Source organism: Fragaria vesca, linkage group LG2, assembly GCF_000184155.1.
Source record: "Fragaria vesca subsp. vesca linkage group LG2, FraVesHawaii_1.0, whole genome shotgun sequence".
NCBI lineage: Eukaryota > Viridiplantae > Streptophyta > Magnoliopsida > Rosales > Rosaceae > Fragaria > Fragaria vesca.
Genome location: NC_020492.1, coordinates 6,140,763 through 6,154,025, shown reverse-complemented (window position 1 = coordinate 6,154,025; position 13,263 = coordinate 6,140,763).

Below are 13,263 nucleotides of genomic sequence, written 5' to 3'. Positions count from 1 at the left end.
AGCTAAGTGATCCAGAAACTGCCCTGCTGTGCGTTAACTTTGAGGATTAAATTGTACCTGCTCACAAGGAATCTGGAGGCGAGCCATACACCATTGGAAAGCTACGGATGCTTGCTTTCTGAGGAATTTTGCGGAAGTGGATTTGCATTTTTCTAGAGCAAATTATGAAGGTTTGAGTGGATGCAGCGCGTGGAGGCAGATTCTGACGAATTTTGTGTTTCTTCTCATGATTCCAATTTGTGAAGCCCAAGTCCATCAATCTTAATAGTACAAGGAAAGGGGCTGAACGTGGCTAACATATTTGGAAGGTTACACCTGCATTGACAATAATAACCTTGTGTTATTTGGAGAGAAGAAAGCTATTCCATATTGGACAAGGAGACTAAAAAGCCCAAATCAATTGGGATTTGAAGAAGAATAAAAGAGAACCCTAAGCACGTTAAAGAGGGAGGAGAGATACAGCAGAGAGATGCAGCAAGGAACGCAGAGGAAAAGAAGAAGAGAGCCTCATCATCTCTCAACCTGAGTTCTTATCTCTTCCATTGTTTCTTCCATGCTATCTTTATTTCTAGTCATGTTTTCTTTATCTATGGATTTCTAAACTTCTAGCTTGGGCTGAGATGAAGCCCCTAGTATGATTACTCTATTTCTTTAGTTGATTTGCTTTTGAATTCATGGATTGCTATTTTAAATTCTCAAAATCACCGTTTTAATCGTACTTTTATTCAAAATCTTTGCTTGGGATCAATGAGACCTAGGTTTTGTTTATTAGTTATTTGGTTTGAAAATATGAGGCTTGATCGAGAGTAGATGTTTTCTAGAGTTCCAAAAGATTTATTTAATCTTGTGATTAGAGAGTTGTAAGTTAAAAATACAAGTGCTTGATCCTAGTCGATATTCTTGTTTACATGATTTCCTAGTTCTTTTGTGCTTAATGGAGTTGAACATGTTTTACTTGAACCTGATCATAACGTGAAGTAGATTATAGTTTGATTACTTGAGTTTTATACAGGATCAATAAGTTAAAATTCATTGTTTAGAAGAACTTTGGCATATGTCCGGGATCAATAAGGCTTATGTACGGAAATCTTTAGCATGCAATCTAGGGAGTTCAATTGCTATCAACTAGAGAGGAGGGTAGAAATATTAGGTGGTGGATTCAATGCTTTAGCATTTTCATAATTTGTTCTTAAACTCTTAGAAATTTCATTGTTCTCTTGTCTTTAATTTCAGTTTTATTACTTTAGTTTTCTATTTTCACTCATCAAAATCATAAAATCAATGTGTTTATTTCATTAGGTGTAGTATAATTGGCATAATAAGTTGTTCTAATCAATCCATAGAGGGAACGACCTCGTGCTTGCACTTCTATTCTATAAGTGGTTCGTGCACTTGCGAGTACTATATTAAAACATACAACATTAGTGCATTAGAATGATCTATATTTTTGTTAGAAACTGAGAATATTATGCAGTTTGGACCCTGAAAACTTTGTTATTGAATATGTTGATTGTGGGATCTGAATCACTTTAAACCACCTGTTTTTTCTACTCCCTCATGTCTTTCTATTCTTGTGTAGTGAAAAACTGAAGCCGAACTCATTCCTACTTCTGGAAAATGCAAAGCTTGTCCCGGTTCGGGCTTTTACCGGTCTCTTGTTTCATAAGAGTAATGATCGGCCCGAGTATACAACAATCAGTCCGGGCTCGGTCCCTGTAAATACCGTGCCGGTTTGGGCCCAAGCCCAGCCCTACTTGCGAGGTTGTCAAAAGAACACCATTACCTAAGTACAAACATCATTTTCAGCTATTAAGCCCATTTAGAAAAGCCTAAGCAATTCCTATTAAAAATCAAAATGAGGTCACCAACGCCGCCATCTATAATGACTATGAAATGCAAGAAAAAAAAAAAAAACCAAACCAAACCAAACCAAACCATAGAAAAATTAAACTAGCTTAGCATCCTTACAAGCTTAACAACAACCCCATTTCAGAAGAGCCCAGTCCCAAGAAGGAGGCATGCCCTCAATGCTCAAGCCTGATATTAATGTAATTATAAATTTATATAAAGACCAAGCCAAGACATTATAGTTTGTGGAAACTATATAGAGACACAATTTGTTGAGAGGGAAAAAGGAACAAGCTTTCTTCCTCAGATGGAACACGTGTAATTTTTTAGAGGATAAGAGAGAATATAAATTTTCACAAAAATTAAAGGAGATATATATAGCAAATTCAAAGATCTGACTAGAACCACCAAAAATAAAATCAAAGTAAATGAACCTTACAAAAGTATATACTTGGAGAGTCTAAATACTTATTTTTCATTTTTTTCTCCCAAATGTTCGATAACAATTAAGACTATTTATCACTAAATATCAAAACTTTGGTAATTAATATTGATAAGATTTTTTTACAAAATTGAATAAGGTCAAATTGACTCTTCTTTCCATATCCTGACCAAGGCCATGCCTATGAGACTAACTAAGGAAATATGAGTGTGGTGGGTGATATGCCCTTCAAGATAGATAATTACACTTGTAAAGTTTATAGTTTTTCACATTCATGAGTGTTAGAATTACATCGGGATTGTTGACATGGTGTATCATGCCATGTATGGCATCTTAAAGTAATTCTCTTTCGGGTTGGTCCTTCAAGTAGTGGTTTTACTGCTATTGATTGAATGGTGGAAGAACTACAACATGTTCGATCTAACTTAGAGGGTACATCTCAAACTTCAAGACAACTTCAAACTTTCTGGTTAGTGGAGAACCTGCCAAGAAACATAGCTAATAGCTTGCATCAAGGATCTACAGTCACAAGCATGGATTTCCATCATCTTTAGCATGTATTTCTTCTGAAAATAACGTGAAGCAAGTGATTATGAGAAATTTATAATACCATGAGAATTTATAAACATGACAAAACAAGAGGTATGGAGGTAAATTTATATATTTTTTGGTAAATGGTAAATCACATATTCGATGATGAATATAACCAAAACCTCCACTAAGGCATTGATATATACTCTTGGTCTTGCCCCACATAATAGCAAATTCAGGGTACTAAGCTAAGGCTATTGCTCGTGTTGGACCAATAGACCTGAAGAACTTAGTTAACCATATTCATATATGAAGAAAAATAGATAGAATGGTTTAAGTACGCCAAAGCTCATCAGACTACGACCATTATATAGGTGGAGCGGGGGTTGGTGGGAGGTTCTAGAATGAAGGTTTTGGGAAAATAATAAATGTGATAATCCGAAAATGTCAAATGATTATGAAAAGGCAATATGCGAATAAAAAAAATCAATTCGTAGTTAAAAAGAAGGATTGTGTATATTTAGGAAAAACAGTAATGTGCGCTCTTCCAAAAATTACATGACGTCTGGAAAATGCAAATTTCAAATTGGAAAACCATGGGCGGTTTTGAAAAAGACATGTCATATTTGAAGTAAACAAAACAAAATAGCTTTCGTTTTTATCGAACGAGTGGTTGTCAATCCATTATATTAAATGAAAGAAACATTAAAAACCACCTACCGAGATGAGTAGTGTTAGACTGTTAGGGACCCCAAAATTTTATACCAAAATTACTTACCAAATGACATGGTGCATGTCATATCATCAATCTTTTTAGAATCTATGTTGACATGGAATACTTGTTGGATATAAAATGCATTTAGTTATTTATAAAATTCAAGAAAAAAAATATACAAAATAAAAATTGCAATCAAACTAAACCTCAAACAGGTTTTTTAGCATTTTGGCTATCGATCTGCAACCTTAAATTCTTGATGCCCAGATCTAAATAACATAAGCACTTTATAATGAAAGCCACATGAAAGATTACTACTAAATTTTTTATGAAACATGCATATTTCATAAAAGAATGAAGAACCTTTTCTTTGTATTTTTCTTCATAGGATTAGGATCTTTTCAATGGATCTATCATCTAAGAATTGAAAAGATCCTAAATACTGCAGATTTATTTGTAATTTTCATAGTTGATTATAATTTAGTATAGCGAAAAATCAAAAAATTTCAAAATCCTCTCAAGGAATAGAGCAGATTCATTCAGAAAAAAAAAAAGAAAAAAAACCATAGAGCAAGATGAAAGACATGATTGAAAAAGACAAATAATATGTTGTTTACAAAACTGCAGCAATACTCAGATCTGATGGAATGCTTTCAACAATCAACAATATTTGGAATTAGTTTGTTTTTGGAGTTTTAAAATATATAATATATTTTCTAAAAACATGGTGTTTTGAATTGAAATTAAATAAACCATGTCATTAAAATTTTGGAATAATATTGATGAGGTGGTATGCCACATCATTTGGTAATCAATTTTTGTATATATATTTGGTGTCTTTACCATTTTCCTACTAAGATATATATGGCTTCAACAAAAGTGAGACATAAACAAATTTAGACAACATATTGCAACGTTACAATTATAAGTCCAAATTAAAAGATAGAAACCAAGACTGTAAACTACAAAAGAAGACACCTGTCACGATCAAGCGCTTTTCCTAATTTTTATATCCTTCAAGCTGGAGTAGAATACTGAAAATCATATGATTTCTTTTGAATCATCAAATTCATAGATCGGGATATAATTTATATAACTAGTTTTTCAATTTAAAGATGTGTTGTTCTCGTATGTGATTTAGATTTTAATTTAATGACATCTTTGCCTTATTATAGAGTATAATGTACATGATTTTCACATCATGATGACAAGAGATATGCTCTCTCTAAACCATAGCGGTCAATACGTCAGGATACTACCAAGGTGGCCTTCCTCGGCCTGTCATCTATCAAGGAGGCCTTCCCAGGCCTCCCATCTATCAAGGTGGCCTTCCCCAGCCTCTCATCTATCGAGGCGGCTATCTTTAGTCAGCTCTTCCTTCTTTCTATCTTTAAGGGATAACGTGGTGGTTCATGGTGATAATATTCTAGGTATATAGGTCGAATTAAATCAGGTTGGTTTGGCCTGGCGTCGTTCATAGAAGCTATTCAAGGTTTCTGATGGATTGTATGTTGTACATGATATTTTTTGGGCACCTACGTTCAATAGTGAAGCCGACTTTCTAGAGCGTTGTGTTTTTGATAAGAAGCCATGGATCTTAGTGGTGGCGTATTGGGTTTTCGACGAAGACAACAGTACTTGTATCAATGGTGGCGTCTATAATGACGGTGTCAGTGGCTAAGACAGCTCCTATGATGCTAGTGTCAGCTGCTATGATGCTAGTGTCAGCTGCTATGATGCTAGTGTCAGCTGCAACAGCGACACCATACTAAAATGGTGTGTTCTTGGTTTTCCGGCGAAGTTGAGTTTCGATTCAGGTATCAAATATGGTCTGCTTGTCAACCACTACCAAAAAGTATAATTATTTTTCAGTTTGGTTAAGATTCGAAGGATATGAATTTTGGGGTTCTACTGCTCTGTTGGTGTTTACTGGTTTCTTTAATGATTTTGGGTGTCCTTAGCAGTTTTAAGAAGTTTGGTTTATGTTGGCTTTGCAACAATATTTGAGAAAGGAAATCGTTGTTCTTGATGTTGGAAGTTAGATATTGAAAGTTGATTATTGAACTGGTGTTGGCAGGGTACGGCAAATGCCAAGTTCATGCTTTACTGTGTAATTAGTATTGCTATACTTGGACATTAGAAAGCTGGAAAGTTGATGATGATCAGAAGTCATTCTTTTGAAGTTGATTAAGGTGGGGATGGTGTTAGTAGGTGACTTTTGTTGTTTACAACTTCATTTTGATTACAAAGAAGATATGGTTCAAGGGAGAAGACAAAGCTAGTTGATTCATTTTAGTAAGTAAGGGTACTTACTAATGATCAAGAAAACGTTTAATTGAAGCTATTTTGGAAAGCTTGAGAATTTGGAGTGTCTATAGTAATTTTGGAGATTTGGATCGGCATTAGGATCGCAATAGAGATTCGATGATGGAATCAGAAAACTGTTAGAAGGGTGCGTCTATTGCCACCCCACAAACCATTTTGTTCACCCCACGTTCTCTTCACACCTTATTTATATATTTTTAATTGTAAGTCTACTTTGTTCACCCATTTACAATACCTAAAATACTCTTTTCCCATTTTTGTTTTATTCACCCTAAATTCTTTTTTCACCCTACATATATTTTTTTCAATTTCAGATTTACTTTGTTCACCCTACATTCGATCTCTTCTTACCCCGCTTATTTAATTTTTAATTTTTAATTTACTTTATTCACCGATTTGTAATACACACAATATCATCCTCTTCCAATAGCCATTGAACTCCAAAAACAAAATGAAATTGAAGAAAACTATAAGATTCATATCATTTGGATAAGTGGAATCACAAACTAAACAATAAAAATCACATTAAAGTATAAATCTCAATTAAAGAACAAAAAAAAACTCTCAAACTTAACAACTTATTGGTATATGTCGATATCAAGATGCATAATGTATGTAAACACTACTTGGAAAAAGCTTTGAGGCCAATGGAAAAAAAAATTCGAATATATATAAGTGAGCGACTAGATATGAAAATTTACATACAAAATCGATATGAGAAATAATGAGTAAAGAGATAGACGAAACTTCAACAAAGAAAAAAAAATACAAACAATTCATCTCATCTTGAGTTGAATGCTAGTGTCTTTTTCAGACTTCATAGAAAGATCGAATATGATAAATTATAGGTTAAGGTTTATGAAGTATGTGTTTATCTAAAAAAATATATATATATTTGTAATTTGTAACAACTTATTGTCCCTTGTTGTAATTTTACATTAGGGTATATTAGTCATTCAATAAATCAACAACGTGTGGGATGATCAAAGTGGTTTGTGGGGTGGCAATAAACGCACCCCTGTTGGAAACTTATTTCGGGTGCCCAAAGCAATTATGAGGATTTGGTACGAGGATCAAAAACAAGTCGCAAGATTACACAAGCAGAAGGATAAAGATTTTAGAAGTGTGTCGCAGCGTTACTAATTTTAATTAGCGTCGGATCAAAGCTTGGATTCCAGGTAAGGTCTTTCTCTAGGAACCTTTCTTTAAATCGGTAAATAGAGTTATAAATGACATTGTTGTTTTGTGTGTCATTGAGTGATTAACTATTGGTTGTTATTGTTTTTTTAAAAGCATGTGTAATATGTTATTTATATTATCGATGTTTTCACTTATCAGAAAAGCATGTATTGAAAATTATGATGCGAGTTTTGATATTTGATTGCATACATAATGCATTGTGAGGAATTGTGAGATTAGTGAGAATGGTGATTGTTGAGATGAGAATGAGATTGATAGAATAGATACATTTTGTGTAGTTGAGTTTCCTCATAGGTTGTCCAAGATCCAAGGTAGCCCACACGTGCACAAATGCGGGGAAAATATGCCCCTTCGATGACGGACATCGATAAAACAATCTTTCGGGTTTCGGGTTTTGAGACCATGAATATAACAAAATGACTAACAAAAGAGGTACAGGTGGTAAGATATTACTGATTTTTAGATCATATATTTGAGACATTTGAGTCACCCCTTGTTGGTAAAATACATGGCATGAGACGTGTAGGCTCACCTGTCTTTGATGTATGGACTGATTGCCAGTAATTGAGGAAGTCATTCATTAGCATAAATGCATCACATTGTCGTTATATATTTAAGGTATTGTTTGATTGTTTGATAACTTGGTTGTGCGACGTAGTTAACAATAACCTTAAAAAGGTTTGGCCCTACTAAGCATAAGCTCACCCCTATAGAAATTTGTTCAGGTTTGTACAAGGCACGCCACGTCTTTCGTGAAGTCGAACAATACGTTTAGCTGACGTGTACCAGAGTGTAGAAGGGTTACGGAAGATTAGAAGTGAGATAGATCGCAAGCCTGCCTGTTATGTTTTTGTAACTGTTTTTGTTATTGTAAATGTTTTATTTTCTTTTATTTCGAGAAAAGTATTTGATCGAAATTGTTTTAGTTTCTTTTACTTTTCCCGCTCACGCCTCGGGTTTAGCGTCAGGTGCTTGGAAACCACCGACACCGGGTCCGGGGTGTGACATCTAAGCAGATTGGGATTAGTTCTACTTGAACTATTCAATTGGTGCTTAAGTTGTTGCTAGTTAGACGTAGCCTATTTCTATGCATGAGGTTATAACAATAGACTTACTAGATAAGTGAGTGAATACGATAGATGTATAGTCTTATCATATGTACCAATATGAGCTTCGACTGACAAGTCTTCATCTATATGTAAATGGTTTATCTATATGTAAATGGTAGTGGCAGGGTATGTAATGGCTACTTATGGCTTATGCATTTGATTTGATTAATTTGAAAGTCGAAGGACATTTGATTCCAAAAAAAAAAAAATTAGTTGTTCTCATATTCTATATAACTGGGCTTAACTGATGAAACAGGAAGATATCAAAGAAAAACTTATGAAGCAATGTATGATTGGTAGACACCTTCACCCTAAGAAGCTTTCTTCTACCATAATAGAGAACTGAAGGATGAAAACCCAAATGATCGGCTATCCAGTGGCGGAGCTAGGAATTTATCATAGAGGGGGTTCATATATGAAGTGCTGATCATTACCGGAAAAAAAAATGTACCGATCATTCGGTCGTATAACTCAATTACTATATCATAAGTTAAAATTGAAAATATAATAACATAATACTAATATAAAGTTTTTAAACACCGGAATCAATAATGCAACAATCATAATGTGTAGAGGTACTAAAAAAAAATAGAGGTACTGAAATGGTTATTGCTATTGTTAACAAAATAATGGGTAGAGTTACTCAAATACTGTGAGAACTGTGAGAATTCCTATTGATATATTGTTAAATGTTACTTTGACTTTCTAATCCTATTCTAACACTTATTTCTAAATTAATTTTTGTCGTTATTATTTTTTATTGAGTGTATTTCCATTACAAAAATGATGATATCACGTGGGTAAGGTTTCAAGAGGTGGGATCTTTGGGGGGTTCATTTTGAGTAAATACCTACTATTATCATTAGTTGATTAGAATAATCTCTATTTTTGCTGTGTATATGAAAAAGCTGTCAGGGGTCTGAACCCCGTCAAACCCAATTAATAGTAGCTCTGCCCCTGCGGCTATCATCATCTTCCTAACACAAACAATGGCTCAACCTTTCAAAAAAAAGGCTCAAAAGATAACCAAAGTCCATGGTGGGTATGTGCAAGATGATGTGTAGATTGATTTTAATTGGTTACAAGCTCTTCATTATAGTGCAAGCTCATAATTAAGTTTATGTCCCTGCCATTTAATATATGCTCATAGGCTTTATGATCATATCAATTAAGTCTTGCAAAACTTTGAGATATTTAACGGTAGCTCAACTCAAATATTTCATGAGGAAGAGACCATTGATTTGCTTAAACTACTTTTACCAAGTACGTAAATGATTTACTTTTAATGTTTTAGTGTGATTTTTAAGGTTGTTAGTATGGCCCAAAAGGTCTTCTTCATCCTTAGCTTGGAAGGTTTTTTTTTTTTTCTTTTTCTTTTTAATTTTTTTTTCTATTCAAGATCATGGTATCCTAGGCTTCCTTGTTATATCCTGAATTTTGAAATTTCTCAAAATTGATTTTTCTTCTTAGAAATAGAAAGTAGAGGTCGCTACGAGTTCGCCGTATTTTTCGGTGAATTTTTCAGACTCCCGAGCTATTTTTAACGATTTTTTAAAGTTTCGTCAAACTTTCGTCGAAATCGATTCGAGTGCTGACGTGGCGAGTTGCTATAGGCTGTTTTTGGTGACACGTTGCAGTTTGGAAAGGGATCAGCTGACTTCCTCATGCAACATGAGTCATGTTTGTGGTGAGTTGGTTTGGTGTGGAAGTGACAAGTGTCACTTTCCTATTAGTGGAAGTCTTTACCCGACTCTGAGTGTCGGTACTCCTAGTCTATGTATGTTTCAAATCAGCTGTTTCTCACTTCAATTACTCTGTCTCATATACACTCTCTCTCCTCTGTTTTTTTTCTCTCTCTCTCTCGAATTAATTTTACGACTAAACTTCGACAGATCATAACTTTTGATCTGTAACTCCGATTTTAAATCTACGAAGGGGCACGGGTTCGTATCGTATCTACAATCCCTTCTTATTGGATATCCTTCAATTTAGTGATTCAACGGTGATTTCTAGATGGCTCATTTTAGGAGGCTCGGTTTACGATCAATATTCTTGGTGAGGATTCGAATTATCGAGGTGAGTGGATTTGTGTAATATGTTTCAAATATTCTTATTTGCTATTAAAATAGTCAAAAACATGATTTTGATCTATTTATGAAATATCTCTCTATTTTCATAGTGAAGCATGTCGATTTACGAAATATATGGAGTTTATATATAATTATGTGTTGGATCCATTGTTTGTCTAGTCATGGAACATGTGAACTTTTTGATTGGTTATGCTGAAGTAAGGATGTGACACACGGAGGTATAGGACTTGAAGGTCATTAGGTTCCCGTGGGAATCACTAAATTGAAGGATATCCAATAAGAAGGGATTGTGCGATGTGATGAATTGTGTGAAGTGATGTGTATACGATATATGTATTTTGTAGCGTGGGTAAAATGACATGGCTTTGCGGGCATATTACATTGGTCTACTCACTGAGCGCGTGGTTTTGCTCACTCACCCATCTCTGAAATTTTTTTGCGGAAAAAATACTTAGGTTGTACCGAGCTGGAAAAGGGTAGCCGACGAGCCTGGAAGATAGTGATTTTGTTTTATTCCGCTTTGTAACACTCGTTCACACCTCGGAATCGGCGTCCGGTGCTTAAAACCTGCCAACGTCGGGAACGGGGTGTGACATTCCTAGACCCAAAGACTAATCCACTGGGAGCCCAGACATTCAGCAAGGCATTGTACCCCCTCCACTGACCACTTTTGACAGTGTCGTGGTTCGAACCTAGGTTGAGGAGCATACCCAACTAGACAAGAACCACTAGACTACCTTGCAGTTGTTAGCTTGAAAGGGTATATTGATTCCATACATATTTTGATTGATGGTTGTCGTTGGAGCCTTAGGGATGGACGCAATCACGCAATATTATATACTGGCTTTTTAATTGGTGTGATCCTTTTGATTCGGTTCCCTCATTCCTGAAACAAATAGGAATACGCTTATCGTGAATGAATATGTGGTTGATTATATGATATACGGTGAATGGAATGCTGAAATTGTGACACATTTTAGCTGTCCTTATCCAGTAATTTGCTATCCAAGATGAGTTGATTTGGGGCGTCACACTCACTGGCAAACGGGAAATTCTCTTTGAAATCTGCTGCAGATTATTAAAACGGAACACGGTTGCACACTCTAAATCTAAACTGTTAAATAAGATGTGGAAATTGAATTTGCCCCATAAAATAAAAGTGTATGCTTGGCAGCTTTTTAGGCAACCACTTCCAACTAGAGATTCTATTTATACTTCTCAACCTAGGGAAAAATCTTAACTATCCTATCTGGTGATTCCTCTTTTGAAACCATTGAGCATCTTTTCTTTCAATGTGTTGCTACCAAGCATATTTGGACGTGATTGTTTCCTCATCTTGTGATTCCTCTTTTTGGTTTCACTTTTGAGCGTTGATTACCACTATCAGGACAAACACTTTAGCCGACTAAAAATTTTCATCGGCCTGTTAGCTTAATTCATCGGCTAAGATCTTAGCCGACGAGCCATCGTCGGCTAAGATTTCGTCGGAAAGGTCGTCTGTGATGACTTTAGCCGACGAAAAAAAAAATTTCGTCGGCTATAGTCCCGCAGTTTAGCCGACGAAAAACATGTCGTCGGTTTTTTTCCCAGACTATAGCCGACGAAATATAGTATGTTTCGTCGGCTAAACCTTATAAAAAAATTAAAAAATAACTATAGCCGACAAAATAGGCCATGATTTGTCGGCTAAACCTTATAAAAAAATTTAAAAATACTGTAGCCGACGAATAAACCTTTAAATATCATCGGCTAAACCTTTAAATATCGTCGGCTAAAGTTGCTGGTTTTTGAAAAAAAAAAAACTGCAGAAACTTTCGGCCACCTTCAATCACCACCAAAATTTGACAGAATCTTCCTCTCAACATTTCGAACAACTTTCTAGAAGAAGTCGAAGCCCAATTCTAAGCCTAAACAGGTCAATTGAATCAAAATATAAAAATCCCCAATTGTAAACCCTATAAACTTCAAATCTTCGATTCTCCTCACACACACCGAATCGAGCTACCAAATTCTTGGGGAATGTAGTACTAATCAAACTCAACTTATCCATATATAGAACTCACCAAATGGTGACCTGAGGAAGGAGAAATTCGATCGACACCGAATCCGAACCGGCGGAGTTTTAGAGCTCGATTTATCCCTCATGGCGGCCCCACTCGATGCACCACCTGTCCAGCAATGAAGTAGAGACGACGGCGAAACTTTTGGGACAAGTGTGGCGGTCTCCGGTGGCTTGACGGCGGAGCTAGGCCGAGAAGAAAATCTGGCAGGCGAAACAGACTTCTTACCATCCACCTTCAGTAAAACTCCTATATAAAGAACTTTAGCCGACTAAATTCTTTATTTTCGTCGGCTAAACTCTTTTGAAAATTTTGAAAATTTTGGTTGACCGCCAAAAAATTTTGGTTGAAAATTTTGAAAATTTTTCGATTTTAGCCGACGAAATCATATATTTTCTTCGGCTAAAGTCATTTGAAAATTTTCCTCCAAATTTGGTTTACCGCCCAAAAATTTTTGACCTTAGCCGACGACTTTTTTAATATCTCGTCGGCTAAACTCTATAAATTCACGAAAACGCTCATATCTCCCTCTATATTACGTAGTTTGATCAAACCTTCCACACGAAAAACTTTCATGTAGATGAGACGCAACCGCCTATATAAAAATTTTGAGACATTTACCTTCCGACGATAGGGCTCCCCATAGGGAATAATAACGGTAAATAGAAGACACGTTGTGATTCTGATGACTAAAATTTACAAACCAAAATTCGACGTCAGATATGATCATTATGACGAAAGATGTCTATGGTAAAAAAAATTACAACTGGATTCGACAACGTTAAGGGCTCGATCAAAACGGTCAACTCTAATCAGAAATAAAGAAAACTAGCATTTTGAAGCCTAAACGGACTCGAATGGCCAAAAAAGGCCCATATGTCATGGCATTAGCGATGAGTTTGACTCGTAAGGCCGTTACGCTTTCGGAAAGATATCACAATAG